General features: G+C 47.9%; 1 protein-coding gene across 2 annotated transcripts in view; it reads left to right on the top strand.

Moving 5' to 3' along the window:
* The window catches only part of MTOR (mechanistic target of rapamycin kinase), a 1,008,697-nt gene that overhangs the window by 388 nt on the left and 990,405 nt on the right, over nucleotides 1–17,904 (top strand). The gene's annotated exons all lie outside the window — the stretch shown is intronic.

Below are 17,904 nucleotides of genomic sequence, written 5' to 3'. Positions count from 1 at the left end.
AGGAGTACAGGGTACCCTAAAAAGTGTGCCAGTGAAGGTATATAATATGCATCCATATAGTCAGGTGTATGTGGCTAGCGTGCGTGGGTGTGTCAGTACGGTGATATGAAGTGGGCCTCTACCAGAATATGTGGGAAGCGTACTAGAAAGTACCGCAAATCGTGTTGTCACATGATTAACTCATACCAGAGCAGTTTTGCAACAAGCGTTAGCCATTTTCTTTATGCACATTTGGGGCCCATAAAGCTCTCTCTGATGAATCAACGTTTGCAACTGAGATCCGTCAACAAATCAATTTATTTAGTAACCGGAAGTTCATTAGGCTCCGCAAGGAAGACTGGAAGTGATTGTTTCTAATCTTAAAGGTTAACATGTTGACAGAAATCTAAATCATCAAGTTAGTGTTAATATATGAATGCATTCATTTATTTATGAAGTTCAAATAATTCAGCCATACAGGCAAAAAGATGAACTAACATGGAGTTGCCTCAAAGGAAAAGTCCGTTCTCTCCTAGAGAGTACCCCAAATCTCCTGCACTGCTCTGCTCTATTCGGAATCTGAAGAAGTTCTGCATTGAAGTATTTCCCTCTGTGCTTTCAGGACTGTAACTTACTCTGTACTGGCTAAATCACACAATTCTAAAATTCATATCGCCTACACGTAGTTCCCATGAAACGATCCAATCAGGTTATAGTGAAAAGATACTGTCTTGAGCTTAGTTTGTCAGGATCCACCACAATACAGCTTTTATAAGTGTCCTTCAAATTTTCTTTTTATTTGCAACACAACGAGATACATTGTACTCCGAATGCGTACTGTTATAACCAAATATGACATTATGCAATTATCACAGCATAAGAAAACATTTCACATGTGAAAGAGCAAAGGAAAATCATGTTTGTTAATTTGGACTTCAGCTTTGGCTAGAAATAAAACTTCACATGTCAAATAGCAAGATGAAAACCAACTTGAGACATTTCAAATTACAGTCCTACATTAGCTATGGTCAATCTAATTGTGAATAATACCCAGTTAATAACATTTGCATGTTTACATATTGTTGATTTATTGCAAAAATATTTACTATGAAAAACCCATTCAGATCTCTCCCTCTGGTGACTCTGGGAGTCACAGAGAATTACTCCTTCTTTATTTGAGATCTCCCCATTACACAGAAGTTGTTTACTCTTAAAGCTTGCATATAGATTTCTCTCATTCTTTCAGTTCACAATAAACCCTATTGGATATCTTCAAGTTCCATTTCTTAACATTTCCTTTTTCTCCCTTGTGATTCAAGCAGCTGTTACTCTCCATTGCACCTTGACCCACCCTTTGCAGAAATCATTTTTATTCGTCATATACAAATAAATAAGCATATTACACAAATTATAATGATTAGTATTGGGGTTAGTAATGTCTTTATTATTCCACTACCAATATCACTAAACCACTCACCAGGATTGGAAAATCCTATCCCTATTGCTTCCCAGGCACCTGTCTCCTTCAAATGCTTCATCTGTTGTCCTCCCAACTGTGTAATACGGATTATGAATTTTGCCCTGGATCCGTGGGCAGATTCAGGTTCTCCCTACACTACCTTAGACAACACAAATTAAAAAAATAAATACAAATAATGTGGTATTTTAGAGTGCAGCGGTTAGGTCAGTTCGGTGAAATTTCTAGTGATTGTTTTGGAACTGAAATTGACCTTTATCAGTGTAGGACTCAAGGCACTATTCATGTGGGCAGCCATGGTAAGAACTTGGGATGGAAAGAGCAGAACAATGTTGGTATTTTATTAGACTCAAACCGTGCCAAACAGGTCTTGTTAACAATTAGTGCCAGTTTTGCTACAAATGTTTGGGAGAATGAATCCTAGTCTTTGCATGGCTTCTATCACAGAATTGTTGTGAAGGAGTGTGCACAAGCTGAGAAATGTTCTGTTGGCCATGAAAACAGCACTGCATGATGAGATGAATCAAACAAATGACTTTGGTGTTAAAGAACCTGCAGAGTCGGTAGAAGGGGTCAGGCTGATTGTCTTGGTACACTAATCTGACAGGACAGCCCACATGTGTGTTTATTTCTGATACCTTAATCAGGCTATATGGGTGTATCAACACTCTCTACCCAATATAAATGGGTTTTCCATTTAGAAAGGAACAAGGACATTCAAAACATTAAGCCTATCTAGTACGTACCATCAAATCAAATTACACACAGGGTTTCACAATCTCACTTCATTTATCACTCCATAGGGAATGTTCAGGTTTAAGAGGATGCCATTCTCGCTGGTATCTTGCTCTTCTGTCTTTCAGAAATCTATCAGAAGTGATTGACAGAGGTGGACAATGTCAAATATTTTCATGATGACATTATTGTGTGTGGCAGGGATCAAGATGATCATGATCGGATTTTGAGAGACGTATTTCGGGTTTGCCCTATGCAGAATTGACGATTGGGATTGGAAACTATCAGTATGCTGTGAGTGAAGTAGATTACCTAGGACATACCTTATCTGGTGATAGTTTTAGGCCAAAGTTGAAATTGGTTAAGGCAATTGAAAAAGCACCATTCCAGAGGAGCTGTTGCAGTAGTTTCTAGGCATATTGGAGTATTGCGCTAAATTTGTTGACCACTTTTCTGATAAAACAAAGGTTTTGAGAGCGCTGTTGAAGGACACTAAATTTGTAGATACAAAAAACTTATGAGCAAATAAAAAATGAATTGTGAATTCCGTAACACAGAAGCCATGTATCATGAACGATTGTACCATCATAGTCACTGATGGAAGTACGCAATGCACAGAGCTGTATTAATGCAAGAAAAGGATGGTGTAGAAAGAGTTGTGGCCTTTTAGTTAAGGTTGTTCAAGGGCGCTGAGAGTACATATAGAGTGATTGAAAATGAGGCTTTGGTGTGCTGGTGCGCCATAAAACACGTTGACATGCATCTGGGGCACCATCTTTGAGCTTAGAACGGATCACAAACCATTAGTTGATATATTCTACGCAAAGTGGGGCAGCAAGGCCACATATAGGTTAGCAAAGTGGTCTTATTTACAAGAATTCTCTTTCTTCCTGAAATATGTTCCTAGCAGCAACATATATAATTGCTGATTGCCTGTCCTGATTATCTCTGTATGAGAAGACAGAGGGATAGGTGAACCTGTTAGTTGGTTGGTTGTGGGTGTGAGTTATTGTTGCCAAGGAGCAATTAGTGAGGAAGAATGGATGAGTGGTGTTGATCATGATATGGTGATAGAGGAAATAAATTGTGTGGGTAGTCAGTTGCCTACAGTGAGGGGCACAATAGCATTGTTAAACAGTTGCAGATCTGCTTGGGGAGAGCTGACTGTTGACAAGAGTTTGGTGAACAGCGGGGGCAAATTGTTGGTTCCACAGTTCTTAAGGGAAAAATTATGAAATTGTTGCATCAGGGACATTATAGTATGTCTGCCATGAAGCAAAAGGCAAGACCTAACTTTTGGTAGCTGGTAATGGACCGAGTGATTGAGCAGTATGTCCAGAGTTGCCAATTCTGTACTGTTAGAACTGGTGTTTCTGGTTGGCAGAGGTATGCACCTTGTCCAAGCAGTAACCACCACTCTAGTGAGGCTAAGCCAGATACATACTAAAAGATCGCTTGTGCTCACCCTCTGGCAGCTTGTCACAGACCTAAATATCTAAAGAGGCAATGTGTAAAGTATATGTGCAACATTTACACACAATAAAACAATGGAAAAGCCACAAAAATACTCCACACAAAAAAATAGATTATATTTTTATGATAAAATCAAGACCAAAACAACAAAAATCCGCTTAGTAGAACCTGAGTTATGAAGTTTTAAAGAATAAATGAAAAAGTAGTGCTTCGAAGTCAATAGCGCAAAAGGGTTACTTGAGGTCGCACTGGACCGGGATAAATTCAGAGTTTAGGCTGACCGCGAATGGTAGGTAGGCCGGCTACCGAACGTATGCTGGTCCCGTAGAGAGAGTACCTTGATGGAACAAGCGTCGACGTCGAAGACTCTGTGCGCGGAGTCGAGGTGGCGCCGCATTGTGTTCTATCCCGTGGATTGAGAGGAAGTGTCGTTGCGAATCCGGGCTGTCAATGAAGGTTTAGTCGGCGAACCCATATACGACGCAGGTGCTACGTTGTTGTCGAGTCGCAAGGCCGTCCTTGTTGAGTTGCGCAGTCCGTCGAGGCGATGTCGATCAGCGTCGAAGGGCAATGCGTCCGTTCCAATCGGCGCAAAGTCGTCACTGCATCAATTTTGAAGGTTCTGGACAGTAGAAATCATATTTCAAGTGCCCAGGACTGGATTGGCACCACTTGACAGGGCAGGACTCACAGAATGCAGAGTCCAGGTGCTGTTACAGAGTTGAAGGAAGTCTTTGATGGCCCTTAGACTTCAGAACAGGGAGCAAGCCCCCTGAGTCACTCTGGGTTCAAGTAAAATGGGTCATGAGTTTGTCCTCAGCAGGGCAGAGATCAGCAGGCAACAGGACAGCCCAGCAAAGCAGAAAAACAGTACTTCCAGAGCAACAGTCAAGCAGAATGACAATCCTTGTAGCAGAGAAGTCTTTACTCCTGGCAGAGTTCTTCACAGGTCCAGTAGTGTCCTGTCTTGGTAGGGTCAGAGGCCCAGTACTTCAACCCAAATGTGCCTTTGAAGTGGGGGTGACAGCGAAGCAGGACCAAGAAATGCACAGGTCCCCTTTCATCCCCGCGCTGCCTGTTCAGGAGTAAATGTCCGCTCCCTCCCTCACTCTTCCTGTCCAGGAAGAGCTATCAGAATGCAGATGGATGCAGATGAGTTTCCCTGTCACACCTTCCTGTGTTTGTGGCTGTCTAGAGGGAATGCACAAAGTGTAGCTGTCACCTATCCCAGACGTATATTCGAGACAGGCTGCAAAGCTCACAGAGCAGTAAGAACAGAGAAATATCCACTTTCTAAAAGTGGTATTTCTAAAACAGTAATGTTAAATTCAACTTTGCCAGTTAAGAGGATTTATCTTTCCCGTTCCAAAGATATAAAACATGATGCAGCTACTTCCTTCTAATCGGGAATTGCAGCATAAAGGTGTTTTAAGGAATTCTCAGTGTTAACATATGAGAGGAGTAGGCCTCACAGTAGTGAAAAGCCGAGCGATCCCTTTGGGGATGATTCGTTGCGCATTACAAGTCCTATTAATAATAATTTAGCTGTTTGTCTACTAGGACATGTAAAACATACCAGTACATGTCCTACCTTTACTTACCAGCACCCTGTTCTCAGGGCTACCTAGGGCCTCCCTTAGGTGTGACTAATGTGTAATAAAAGGGTAGTTTGAGGCTTGGCAATGGGTTTTGAATGCCAAGTCAAAGTGGCAGTAAACTGCACACACAGGCCTTGCAATGACAGGCCTGATACAGGGTTGAAAGGCTACTTGTGTGATTGGCACAGTGTAATAACAATCGCCCAATACCGGCCTTGCTCTACGCCGATGATGCCGTGATTTTAGCTCGCACCCCCTTAGAATTACAACGTGCTCTCGTGAGATACAGCACTTTCATGGCCAACCTGGATCTAAAAATTAACATTAAAAAACTTGTATTATGTCCTCAGGTTCCCGAATTAAGACAACTAAGGCTATCTTTATTGATAATGTAAAACTTGAGAGCACTAACACATACCCGTATCTGGGAATTCTAATAGATCATAAAGTTTCCTGGAGGCAGGCTATTGACTCGAGGAAATTGCTTTTTATGAGGGCAACAACTGCGTTAGTTAATTTTTCGAGGAGATTGGGAACAAGGCCTCCCATTGAACTCATCAAGATATATACATAAAGCTAAATGCGTAGCTATTGCAATATATGGGGCCGGCGTGTGGGGGTATGGCAAGGTCGAAGCCCTACAAAAGGTAGAAAATAGTTTTTTAAGGTTTCTTCTCGCTGTTCCTCAGGGCACTGCGACTTATTCGTGCCATTTGGAACTGGGCCTGTCTTATTTGACAGACTTAGTTAAAATCCAACCGCTCCTTTTATGGCACCGCATTTGGACATCAGAAAAAACTATCTTCTGCCAAGGGTTTATTCAGGACTGTATTTCTCTAGAGAACGTTCATAAGATTGGATGGATAGCTTACATTAAAAACTTTGTTTGATTTGGATATGGCGCAATATTATCATACTCCTATCCTAATCTCGGAACTCTCTAGAAAAGCGTTAAAAAAAAAAATGCTTGACGCATTTAGAATACCTGCGGCTGACCAATGAGGCCAGCAAAATAACAGTCCAACATATGTTATTAATTCAAACAACTCTGTCCACCCAACCCTACTTAACTTTTAATCTTTCTAGTTATGAAAGATTTTTGTTAACTCGGTTTAGGTTGGATATTTTCCACCGTCTGGTCACTTTTGCAATAACTAACGACTGGGGAAAGATTTTACAACCATGTCCTTGTGATGACGTCTCTGCCCAATCTACAATCCACACAATCCTATTTTGTAAGTTTTATTGTGAACCAAGGAAACGTTGGCTTGTACCGATTTTAAAAACTCTGGGTTTTCGAAGGTGTCGCATCGCATTTCTCTCCCTCCAATATTTGGATGAAGAGTGCTCTGCTAAAGCTATAGCTAAATTTTTGAAGTTTGTTATCAGACAAAGGCCAAATTTAGACTAAGCTGAGAAATATATTCGTCAGGATTATACTTACTTTTTTTTGCTGTATAGCTTAAGACGTGTTTTTTTATTTATTTTATTTTTTTAAATTCTTAATTGTTTTTATTTTTGTATCTTCTCAATTGTGAAAATCGTGATAGTTCTAGATGAATTTTCGTATGCTCTTTATCGGAAGAACATAACTTAAATTGTAAATTATTTCATCTGTGTAAATCTTCTTTTAACATGTACTTTTATGGTTTTTTATTTTCCAAATATATAAAAACCGAATAAAGGACTAATTGAATTGGATTGGCACAGTGTGAGAAAGTGCCATCTTTCTTGCCTGGTATGTCCCCACTTTTTGCTGAATTGCTGACTGTACTTTGACTGAGTGTGCCCTGGGCTCCTGCCAATCGGGTGCCCAGGGCCTATGTTCCTTCCCTAAAACCCAAATTGTCAAACCCTGGCCACATGTCAGCCCCTGGTAAATGGTACCCTAGGTACCCAGGGCCTTGTGATCAGGGAGGCCTCTAAGGGCTGCAGCACTTATTGTGCCACCTTTAGAGGCCCTGTACCCTAACACAAACACACTGCCCTTGCAGGCTGAGTGTCTGGGTACAAGATAAAACACAAAGTCGACATGGCACACATCCCTGTGTGCCATGCCACAACCTACACTGCCCTGGCATACATCAGCCACCCCTCTAGCAGGGTACCTTATGCCAGTGGTGTGGGCACAGGAGCATGAGACCTGTGCCTCTACAGTACCCAGGTCAATTCCTCTGCCAACCCCACCCCTCAGGTGGGGGAGGCAAGGAGCACATCTCCGGGCTCTCGCCATCTTGAAGATGGGAAGCCCTGCCCAATCAGGACTAGGCTACTGCCCTCCTCCCACAGGAGAGTGGCAGGATAGGGGGTGTACCCACCCCAGGGCAGGGACCCATTGGTCCCTGCCCTTTACCTACCTGTAACGCTCCTAAATCTAGTATTTAGGGGCACCCTGAACCTTCCCTCTCCAGATTCCAAAAAAGCAAAGAAGAGCAAGAAGAAAAAAGACCTGCCGTGCAGCTTCTAAGAAGAGGAAGACACCAACTGCTTTGGCTCCAGCCCTACCGGCCTGTCAACCCTCGAACCTGCTCCTGCTAAATCCCGGCACCTCCTGTGGCCAGCAACCTCACAAACCCTGGAGGACCAGGCTACCTTGTGACTCTGAGCATCTGGGACTCCCATGAGCAGTGGCTCTGCTCAAAGCAAGTTTCTAATCCCTGGCATCAGCCCGGAACCGCGAACCCTGCACACTCTGCACCCGCCAAGCCTGGCCTGTACCGGAGTGGACAAAGACCCCGAGGACGTCCCCCCGGCGACTGTGACCCTGAATCCGGCACCCAAGGACCCACCTCGACGCTCCGGACGACACCTGCAGCCTCAGAACCAGGGACCCCCCCCCCCAACCATGATCAACAGAGGGTAAGATTTACCGACATCAAAAGGCACCTCTGCACCCGGGTCCTGCGGCCCCCTGTGCCCGACTCCTGGGTACCTACCTATCCTCCAACTACCCAACTTACCTCTCAAAGTGGTGGTGGCACCCGAAGAATCTTCGTCCCCGAGCTTGCAGCCTTTGTTCGTTCTTGAACTTCTCCATTGCAATCCATTGAGCGCCCAACGGCTCAAAAGCACCCTGCACCCAGCCGCCCGAGTGTCCCTGGCAGTGCAACTTCTACTCCTACCTACTTCCCCATTTGACCTGAGCAAGTGACCAGGAGCCCAGCTCCCACAGCCACGTGGCCTGCTAGTCAGCAGCCACCAACCAAGGCCCCCCTGCATCCCATAGGTTAACATTGGGCCTCATTCACTTTGCACCCGGCCGTCCCAGTGCCTCTGAGGGTGTAACAACTGTACCAACCTGACCCTGGGAGACCCCTGAGTCTGTGCCCAGAACCTTAACTCTGCCAGTCGAGTACGTAACCAAAAGCCGATAACTCACTTTTCTTCCATAGGGTAACATTGACAGGTTTCAGTGTGGAGTTTCTAAACTTTGAAATATTCACCTAAAATCAACCGAGTAACGAAAACGTAAATACTCACCTGCTATTAGGAGAGATCCCAGTGCTGGATCTTGTTGCCCAGTACTGACCATGAAAAGTACTTACAACCGTACTTACCACTAACTCAATTTTCTCCCATAGTAAACCATTGACTGTATTTCTGTGAAATTTCTTCTAAGTGGCGATTTTTGCAAACTACAAATATTCTTTAAAAATCGTACCAACTGTGAAAACTTAATTACTTACCTGTTTTAGATAGATGCCCCAGTACTGATCCTAGGAGCCCAGCACTGGATTACAAAAGTAACGAGAACATACTTTACCCGCAACTTGAATTTTCTCCCATAGGAAACCATTGACTGTTTTTCTATGAAATTTGTTTTAAGTGTCGATTTTGCAAACATATAAATATTCCTTAAAAATCGCCTGTGTAACTTAAACGCAGTTTCTCAACTGCTTACAGGTGGTACACTAGTGCTGGAGCTAGGATCCAACACTGACCTAGGAAAAGTACCCTTAACCCCACTTACCTGCTAAGTGAATTTCCTTCCATAGGATAACATTGGTAATTTGATCAGAAAAAGTTTGTCAACTTTTAAAATAGCAAAATATTGTTTAAAAATCACAACAGTAACTTAACCGAATTTACTCACTTGTTTCCAAGAACTGTCCCAGGACTGAATCTAGGATCCAGTCCTGGAGTTAGAAAAGTAATCCTGAAAGTAATCAGGTGCACATAACTTAAAATTCCCATCAAGATCAATGTATTATTGTGTTTGAAATTGTGTTGCCTATTGCAACAACCTGTAACTATTACCTACAAAAGTCAATTGCATATTGCAAAAGTATTTAACTAAGCGGTACAAAAGGGGGTGGTGATGGACGGAGCATCAGAACCAATCAAACACTCACACCCAGTCAACAGATCTGGGTTTGATCCATCACCGTTCTTTAGCCCACTCTGCCACCCCGGTTCAGACATGGCCATATGCAAATCAGTCTGACCCTGTGCCTCATGGGAACAGTCAAGCCCGAACTGCCAAGCCATGCCTTCCCTGGACCGGAAACAAGCTTCCTAGGACCGGTTTCTGGCATTCCAGCCGTCTTCAGCCAGGTTTGCTTGAATCCAGTGGCAAAGTGAGCAAGGGACTCACGTCTGAGCATACCCTGCCAACTTATGGCGAACAAAGCGGTACAAAAGGGGGTGGTGATGGACGGAGCATCAGAACTAATCAAACACTCCCACCCAGTCAACAGATCTGGGTTTGATCCATCACCGTTCTTTAGCCCACTCTGCCACCCCAGTTCAGACATGGCCATATGCAAATCAGTCTGACCCTGTGCCAGGGAGGACCTGGCTTGGCAGTTCCGGCTGGACTGTTCCCATGGGGCACAGGGTCAAGACTGATTTGCATATGGCTGGGTTCAAACTGGAATGGCATGGTGAGCAAAAAAATGATGGATTTAGGCCCAGATCTCTGTACTGGGGTGAATGTATGACATTGTTCTGCATTCTGTCCATCAATTGTTGTTTTTGCAAAGTATTTAACTAATGCATCTCATTCTGAGAAAGTATATGTTAATACCGGTTGTTGGTTCTAAAATAAAACAACCATATATTTTTTATATAAACCATTGGCCTAGAGTTCAGTTCTTGAGTATGTGAGACCATTTGCTGACTGAGTGTGTACAACAAATGCTTTACACTGTCCTCTGATACTGCCTTACTGCTCGACCAAGCTACCACTTTAGAGAGCTAGGTCGCTCCCCAGCCACTGCGCTGCCCCCGGTGTGCCGCCTAGGATTGGACTTGCTCTGTTTCCTGGTTTCTGATCACCTGATTGCCTGGTTCCCGCTCCCTTCGCCCGCCTCCCGCTCTCCCCTCGCTCAGTTTCCCGCCGCTGCTTCCCTGCGGCCCCGCCCCCGAGCTTCCCATTGGCCACCCCACTCCCGCCTCCCAGCTGCTCCTCCCTTCCTCTGCCCCTCATATGGAGGCCGCGCAGCGGACGCGAGCAGCGGGTGCGCCGCTGGCGCGCCAAAGGCAAGCCCGTCTGCGCCCGGACCGCACCCAGCACCAGAACCCCTGGACCCCACGCTCACCACGACGCCAGACTCAGATACGACGCCGACTCCCTCCACACCGGCAGGAACAACACCTGCTTCCAGGCCGCCCCAAAAGAAACCCACGGACCCTTCGCCTGCCGCATCTGCAGCTTCACCTACGCTAGAGCCACCAAACCTCCAAGGACTGGACCCAACCACCTCCACTGCATTTTGCTCAACACCCGCTCCGCACGCAAGCATGCCGTCAAGCTCTGGGACCTGCTCGACACCTCTGCCCCAGACGTGGCCTTCCTCACCGAGACCTGGTGGAACGACTCCTTGGCACCCGACATCGCCATAGCCATCCGGGACGGCTACAAGATCACCCGCAGGGATTGCGCCAACGGAATCGGAGGAGGAATAGCCATTGTCCACAAGTCCACCCTCAAGGTCACCACCCACGCAGACGACACCCTAAACACCACCGAACACCTGCACTTCCTGATCCACACCGACCCCAACACCACCCTTAGAGGAACACTCATCTACAGACCCCCCGGACCCCGACCACAGTTCAGCGACTCCATCGCCGACCTTGCCAGCACCCACGCTCTCACCTCCACGGACTACATCCTCCTCGGGGACCTGAATTTCCACCTCGAGAACAACAACGACGCCAACTCCGCCACTCTGATCGAAAACCTCGCCAACCTCGGCCTCAGACAACTCGTCACCGCACCCACCCACGCCGCAGGCCACACGCTGGACGCCGTCTTCTCCACAAGCACCCACGTTGCCTTCGACCACACCACCAAACCCCACTGGACCGACCACCGCTGCATCCACTTCACCTTCAAAAAACCAATCACGCACCATCGCACCCAACAGCTGCCTCGCCGCTGCTGGAACAAAGTCACCGAAGACCAGCTGATCACCACCCTCGCCCAGAACCCACCTATTGACCCCACCTGCCCTGATGCCGCATCCCACAACCTCAGAAAGTGGATCAACGACTGCGCCAACACCCTCGCCCCACTCAAGAGACCCTCCAACTGCCACGCCAGCAAGAGAACCACCTGGTTCACCGACGAGCTCCAGACCTCCAAGCGCGCCTGCCGGAAGCTGGAGAAGAAATGGCTCCACAAACTAACGCCAGACAACCACGCGGCCCACAAGGACGCCACCCGCAGACATCACCACCTCATCAGACTAGCCAAGAGATCCTCCTTCAAAGACCGCCTGGATAACAGCGCACACGACAGCAAAGAGCTCTTCCGCATCGTAAAAGAACTCTCCAATCCCAACGCCAACGCCATCCCGCCCTCACAAGAACTCACTGGCCATCTTCTTCAACCGCAAGATCGCTGACATCCACGACAGCTTCAACACCACGACCACACCGACAATGCCAGACTCCACCTCCCCGGCGAACACCAACAGCGCCAACCGCCTGACCTCCTGGGCCAACGTCAATGACGACGAGACACGCAATATCATGAACTCCATCCACTCAGGATCTCCGTCCGACCTATGCCCACACCACGTATTCAACAAAGCAGACGCAGCCATCGCACCCCAACTACGGAAGGTCATCAACATCTCCTTCGAAGCAGCGACATTTCCGGAAAGCTGGAAGCACGCCGACATCAACGCCCTCCTCAAATAGCCCAAGCCGGACCCCAAGGACCTCAAGAACGTCCGGCCCATCTCCCTGCTCCCGTTCCCGGCGAAGGTCATCGAGGAAAATCGTCAACATGCAACTGGCCCGCCACCTCGAGGACAACAACATCCTGGACCCGTCCCAGTCCGGATTTAGACGAAACCACAGCACCGAGACAGCTCTCATCGCCGCCACAGACGACATCAGGCGCCAACTGGACAACGGCGAAACATCAGCCCTCATCCTCCTGGACCTGTCAGCCACCTTCGACACGGTCTGCCACCGCACCCTAAAGACACGCCTCCAAGAAGCCGGAATCCAAGAGAAGGCACTCGACTAGACCACGCCCTTCCTCTCCAGCAGAATCCAGAGCGTCCGCCTCCCTCCTTTCCGGTCAGAAGCCACCGACATAATCTGCGGCGTCCCCCAGGGCTCATCCCTCAGCCCGACGCTGTTCAACATCTACATGGCCCCCCTCGCACAAGTGGCCCGCCACCACAACCTCCACATTATCTCCTACGCCGACGCCACCCAGCTCATCCTCTCCCTCACCAGGGACCGGCACACCGCCAAAACCAACATCCACGAGGGAATGAAGGCCATCGCCGACTGGATGAGGAGCAGCCGTCTGAAACTCAACTCGGACAAGACGGAGGTCCTCATCCTCGGACCCACCCCCTCAGCCTGGGACGACTCCTGGTGGCCGACCACACTGGGGACAGCACTGACTCCCACCGACCATGCACGCAACCTAGGATTCATCCTCGACTCCTCCCTCTCCATGTCCAAACAGGTCAACGCCGTCTCCTCCTCCTGCTACAACACCCTACGCACGCTACGCCGGATCTACAAGTGGATCCTGTCTGAAATTAGAAGAACAGTGACACAGGCCCTCGTCAGCAGCAGACTGGACTACGGCAACTCACTCTACGCCCCCCGCCGCAACCACATCACCCCCCTCCTGAGAGACCTGCACTGGCTCCCCATCGACAAGAGGATCACCTTCAAGCTCCTCACCCATGCACACAAAGCACTCCACAACGCCGGACCAGCCTACCTGAATAGCAGACTCTGCTTCTACACCCCCACCCGACAGCTCCGCTCCGCCAACCTCGCCCTCGCAGCTGTCCCCCGCATCCAACGAACGACCTCTGGCGGCAGATCCTTCTCCTACCTTGCCGCCAAGACCTGGAACACCCTCCCAACCCACCTACGGCAGACCCAAGCCCTACTCGCCTTCAGAAGTCTCCTCAAGACCTGGCTCTTCGAGCAGTAGTGGGGACCCCCCCCCCCCCCCCCCCCCCCCCCCCCACGAGCGCCTTGAGACCCTCACGGGTAAGTAGCGCGCTTTACAAGTACCCTGATTGATTGATCTAACTTTAACCTCTGCCAAACCTCTGGGGACTGTGGACTCTGTACACATTGTACCTATTTGGGAACAGTATATACAGAGCCACTTTCTTACATTGGTGGATCAGCGGTGGGATACAAACTTGCATTTGTTGGACTACTTGATTACCATCTGATCACACGACAGAACTCTTAAAATTGCCTTTGGAATTCTGATTGTTCTTTTCCAAAATACTAAAAGTCTTGTCAGGGCCTTGCTTAAGTCCCATTAGAATTTTAGAAATATAAAAGTCACTATAGTCAGGGTAGAGGATTAGAACTGTCAGGTTAGAATGACTCAAACAAACCCAGCTATTAGTGAGAATAGTTACATGGACCTGGTGGAGGAGCTCGACCTCACACCTTACTTACACTTGTCTTTCATGGAATTGAGGTCCCTATGCAAAATTAAAAATTTACCAATGGGCCTGCATCCAACCAAACTAGGGCTCCAGGAGCACTTGGCTGAGTATGCTGAGGCCCACCCATCTGAACAAGGTGATGACCAGTCAGATGAGGAAGAGGAGGAGGAGGATAATAACCCCCCTACCCTATTCTCTAGGGAGGAAAGGACCCCCATTCCCTTGGATCCAAGAATTAGCATCTGAGAACCTAGACTTCACACAGGTGAACCAGGTACCAGAGAGATCACTGGGGGACCCACCAGTGAAGAGGACAGCTTTTTAGCAAAGCTGGCCAAAAGGTTGGATCTATAGTCCAGGCTCCTGGCTCTAGAAAAAGAAAGGAGAGAGATGGGTTTAGCACCCATCAAGGGTGGCAGCAATAATAAAAACAAGGATAGGGAGGAAACTTCTGATCCTAAAATCCCCAAAGGGATTGTCCCTAAATTTGAGGAAGGTGATGATATCACCAAATGGTTCACAGCCTTTGAGAGGGCTTGTGAAATAAGAAGAGTAAAGAAACCTCTCTGGGGGGCACTCCTGTGGGAACTGTTCCCTGGTAATTGCAGAGACAGGCTTCTGACCCTCTCTGGGCCAGATGCAGGATCCTATGACCTCATGAGGAAGACTCTGATTGAGGGATTTGGATTCACTACTGAGGAGTATAGAATTAGAGTCAGGGGGGCTCACAAAACCCAGACCCAGTCCTGGATTGACATTGCAGAATTCTCAGTAAAGACACTGGATGGTTCGTTAGCTGGACATGGTGTGCATGATTGTACTGGATTGTACAATTTGTTCATGAAGGAACATATATTGAGTAATTGCCCAAATGAAAAGTTACATCAGCATTTGGTATACCTAGGTCTTATTTCTCCCCAAGAATTGGGAAAGAAGGCAGACCACTGGGTCAAGACTAGGGTGATAAGGACAGCCACTGGGGGTGACCAGAAGAAGGTGGTCACAAAACCTCACCAGGGGAAAGGTGGTGAGAATCCCCAAAACAAAAAGGACACCTAACTGTGGATAAATCTTGCCCCCACAACAAAGCCCCTAAGGAACCCAGTACAGCTACTCCTGGGGCAGCAAGTCTACAGATGGGATCAGAAGTGTGCCCTGAGCAAATCTGGGGACACACTGAGGAAAGCCTAGTCTCACTGGGGATGGTGGAAATTGCCACTGTAGCTGTGGGGCCACCCAACCTAAAGAAATATTTGCAGTACCCCTGGGTGAATGGAACTAGGGTAGAAGCTCTGAGGGATACAGGTGCCAGTGTCACTATGGTGAGAGACACACTGGTTTCCCCTGAGCAATATTTGATTGGGAAGTCTTACCCAGTCACCAATGCTGACAGTGTCACCACTAGTCATCCCATGGTGACATTAGGCTGAGGGTGGGGGGGGGTGTTACTGGCCTGAAACAGGTAGTGGTCTCTCCAGAATTGCCAGCTGCATGTCTGCTGGGAAATGATCTGGAAACCTCAGCCTGGGCTGAGGTTGAGCTAAAGGCACATGCCGCCATGCTGGGCATCCCTGAATTGGTGTGTCTGCAAACAAGAGCACAGAGCAAGAGGAAGGGTGAAAAAGTAGGTCTGGAGCCTGAAATAATGGCCCAACCAACCAAGAGAAAAGACTGGGGAACCAGCTTCTGTACAGCAGACCACTCAGGACCCATCTCCACAGGGAGAGGACTTGGATACCCCTGAGGGAACTGAGCCCATGGAGCTTGACCCTTATCAGGTTGAACTCTTGGGCCCAGGGGGACCCTCTTGGGAAGAGCTGTGCCAGGGTCAGCAAGACTGTCCCACTCTAGAAAGCCTAAGGCAGCAAGCTTTTTCAGAAGCACAGGGAAATGTCAGTGGTACCCACAGAGCTTATTGGGAAGAGGGATTACTGTATGCTGAGGTAGGAGACCCCACTCCTGGCACCACCAGGAGAGTGGTAGTGCCACAGAAGTACAGGGAGTTCCTCCTAAACTTGGCTCATGACATTCCCCCTAGCTGGACATCTGAGGCAAACCAAAACTTGGGAAAGGCTAGTTAGTCACTTATACTGGCCCCAGATGCACCAAAAGGCGAAGGAGTTTGTCAGTTCCTGTGTTACCTGCCAAGCCAGGGGCAAGACAGGTGGCCACCCAAAGGCCCCCTAATCCCACTACCAGTGGTGGGGGTGCCCTTTGAAAGGGTGGGTGTGGACATTGTGGGTCCACTTGAACCTCCCACAGCCTCAGGGAACAAATTAATTCTAGTAGTAGTGGATCATGCTACTAGGTACCCTGAAGCAATTCCACTTAGGACTACTACAGCTCCTGCAGTAGCCAAGGCCCTCCTGGGTGTCTTCACCAGGGTAGGGTTTCCTAAGGAGGTGGTTTCAGACAGAGGTTCCAACTTCATGTCTGCTTACCTGACACACATGTGGAAGGAGTGTGGAGTGCAGTACAAGTTTACTACACCCTGCCATCCACAAACCAATGGCCTTGTTGAGAGATTCAACAAGACATTGAATGGCATGATCATGGGACTCCCTGCGAAACTCAAAAGGAGATGGGATGTCCTGTTACCATACCTGCTTTTCGCTTACAGAGAAGTGCCACAGAAGGGAGTAGGTTTCTCACCATTGGAACTTCTGTTTGGTCATCCTGTGAGGGGACCACTTTGTCTTGTAAAAGAGGGCTGGGAGAAGGCTCTTCAAGAGCCCAAACAAGACATAGTGGACTATGTGCTTGGCCTAAGGTCCAGAATGGCTGAGTACATGGAAAAAGCATCCAAAAATCTTGAGGCCAGCCAGCAGCTTCAGAAGCACTGGTATGACCAAAAAGCTGCACTGGTTGAATTTCAACCTGGGCAACAGGTGTGGGTATTCGAGTCAGTGGCACCAAGGGCACTCCAAGATAGATGGAGTTGGCCTTACCCTAACCTAGAAAAAAAAGAGTGAGGTCACCTACTTAGTTGACCTGGGCACTAGCAAGACACCCAAAAGGGTTATCCATGTGAACCACCCTAAGCTCTACAATGACAGGGCTGACATCACCATGCTGATGGTGACTGATGAGGAACAGGAAGCAGAGAGTGAACCTCTCCCTGATCTCCTCTTACAGCCCACAAGATGGGTCAGTGGATGGTGCAGTCTTTCCAGACACCCTCTCTGCCCAACAGCAGACGGACTGCAAGCAAGTCTTGCAACAGTATGCTAGCCTCTTTTTCCTGACCCCTGGTCTGACAAACTGGTGTACCCATGATGTGGTAAAAACAAAATCTATCGCCAGTCAGACCAATCAAGGAAAGCATCAAAGCTGAAGTCAGCAGGATGCTGGAGTTAGGGGTCATTGAACCCTCTGAGAGCCCCTGGACTAGCCCATTGGTTCTGGTCCCCAAACCTCATCAACAGGGTGGAAAGAGAGGGATGAGGTTCTGTGTGGACTATAGAGGGCTCAACTCTGTCAACAAGACAGATGCTCACCCGATTCCAAGAGCAGATGAACTGATAGATAAATTGGGGGCAGCCAAATTCCTCAGTACCTTTGACTTAACTGCAGGGTACTGGCAGATTGGCATGGCCCCAGGAGCAAAAGAGAAAACGGCCTTCGCCACACCTGATGGGCATTACCAGTTTACTGTGATGACTTTTGGGTTAAAGAATGCCCCTGCCAGCTTCCAGAGGTTGGTGAACCATGTCCTGGCTGGGTTGGAATCCTTTAGTGCAGCTTATTT

This window comes from Triturus cristatus, chromosome 1_2, assembly GCF_964204655.1.
Source record: "Triturus cristatus chromosome 1_2, aTriCri1.1, whole genome shotgun sequence".
Taxonomy (NCBI): domain Eukaryota; kingdom Metazoa; phylum Chordata; class Amphibia; order Caudata; family Salamandridae; genus Triturus; species Triturus cristatus.
Note: the sequence above shows the minus strand (reverse complement) of the source record. Positions and strands in the feature narration are given on the sequence as shown.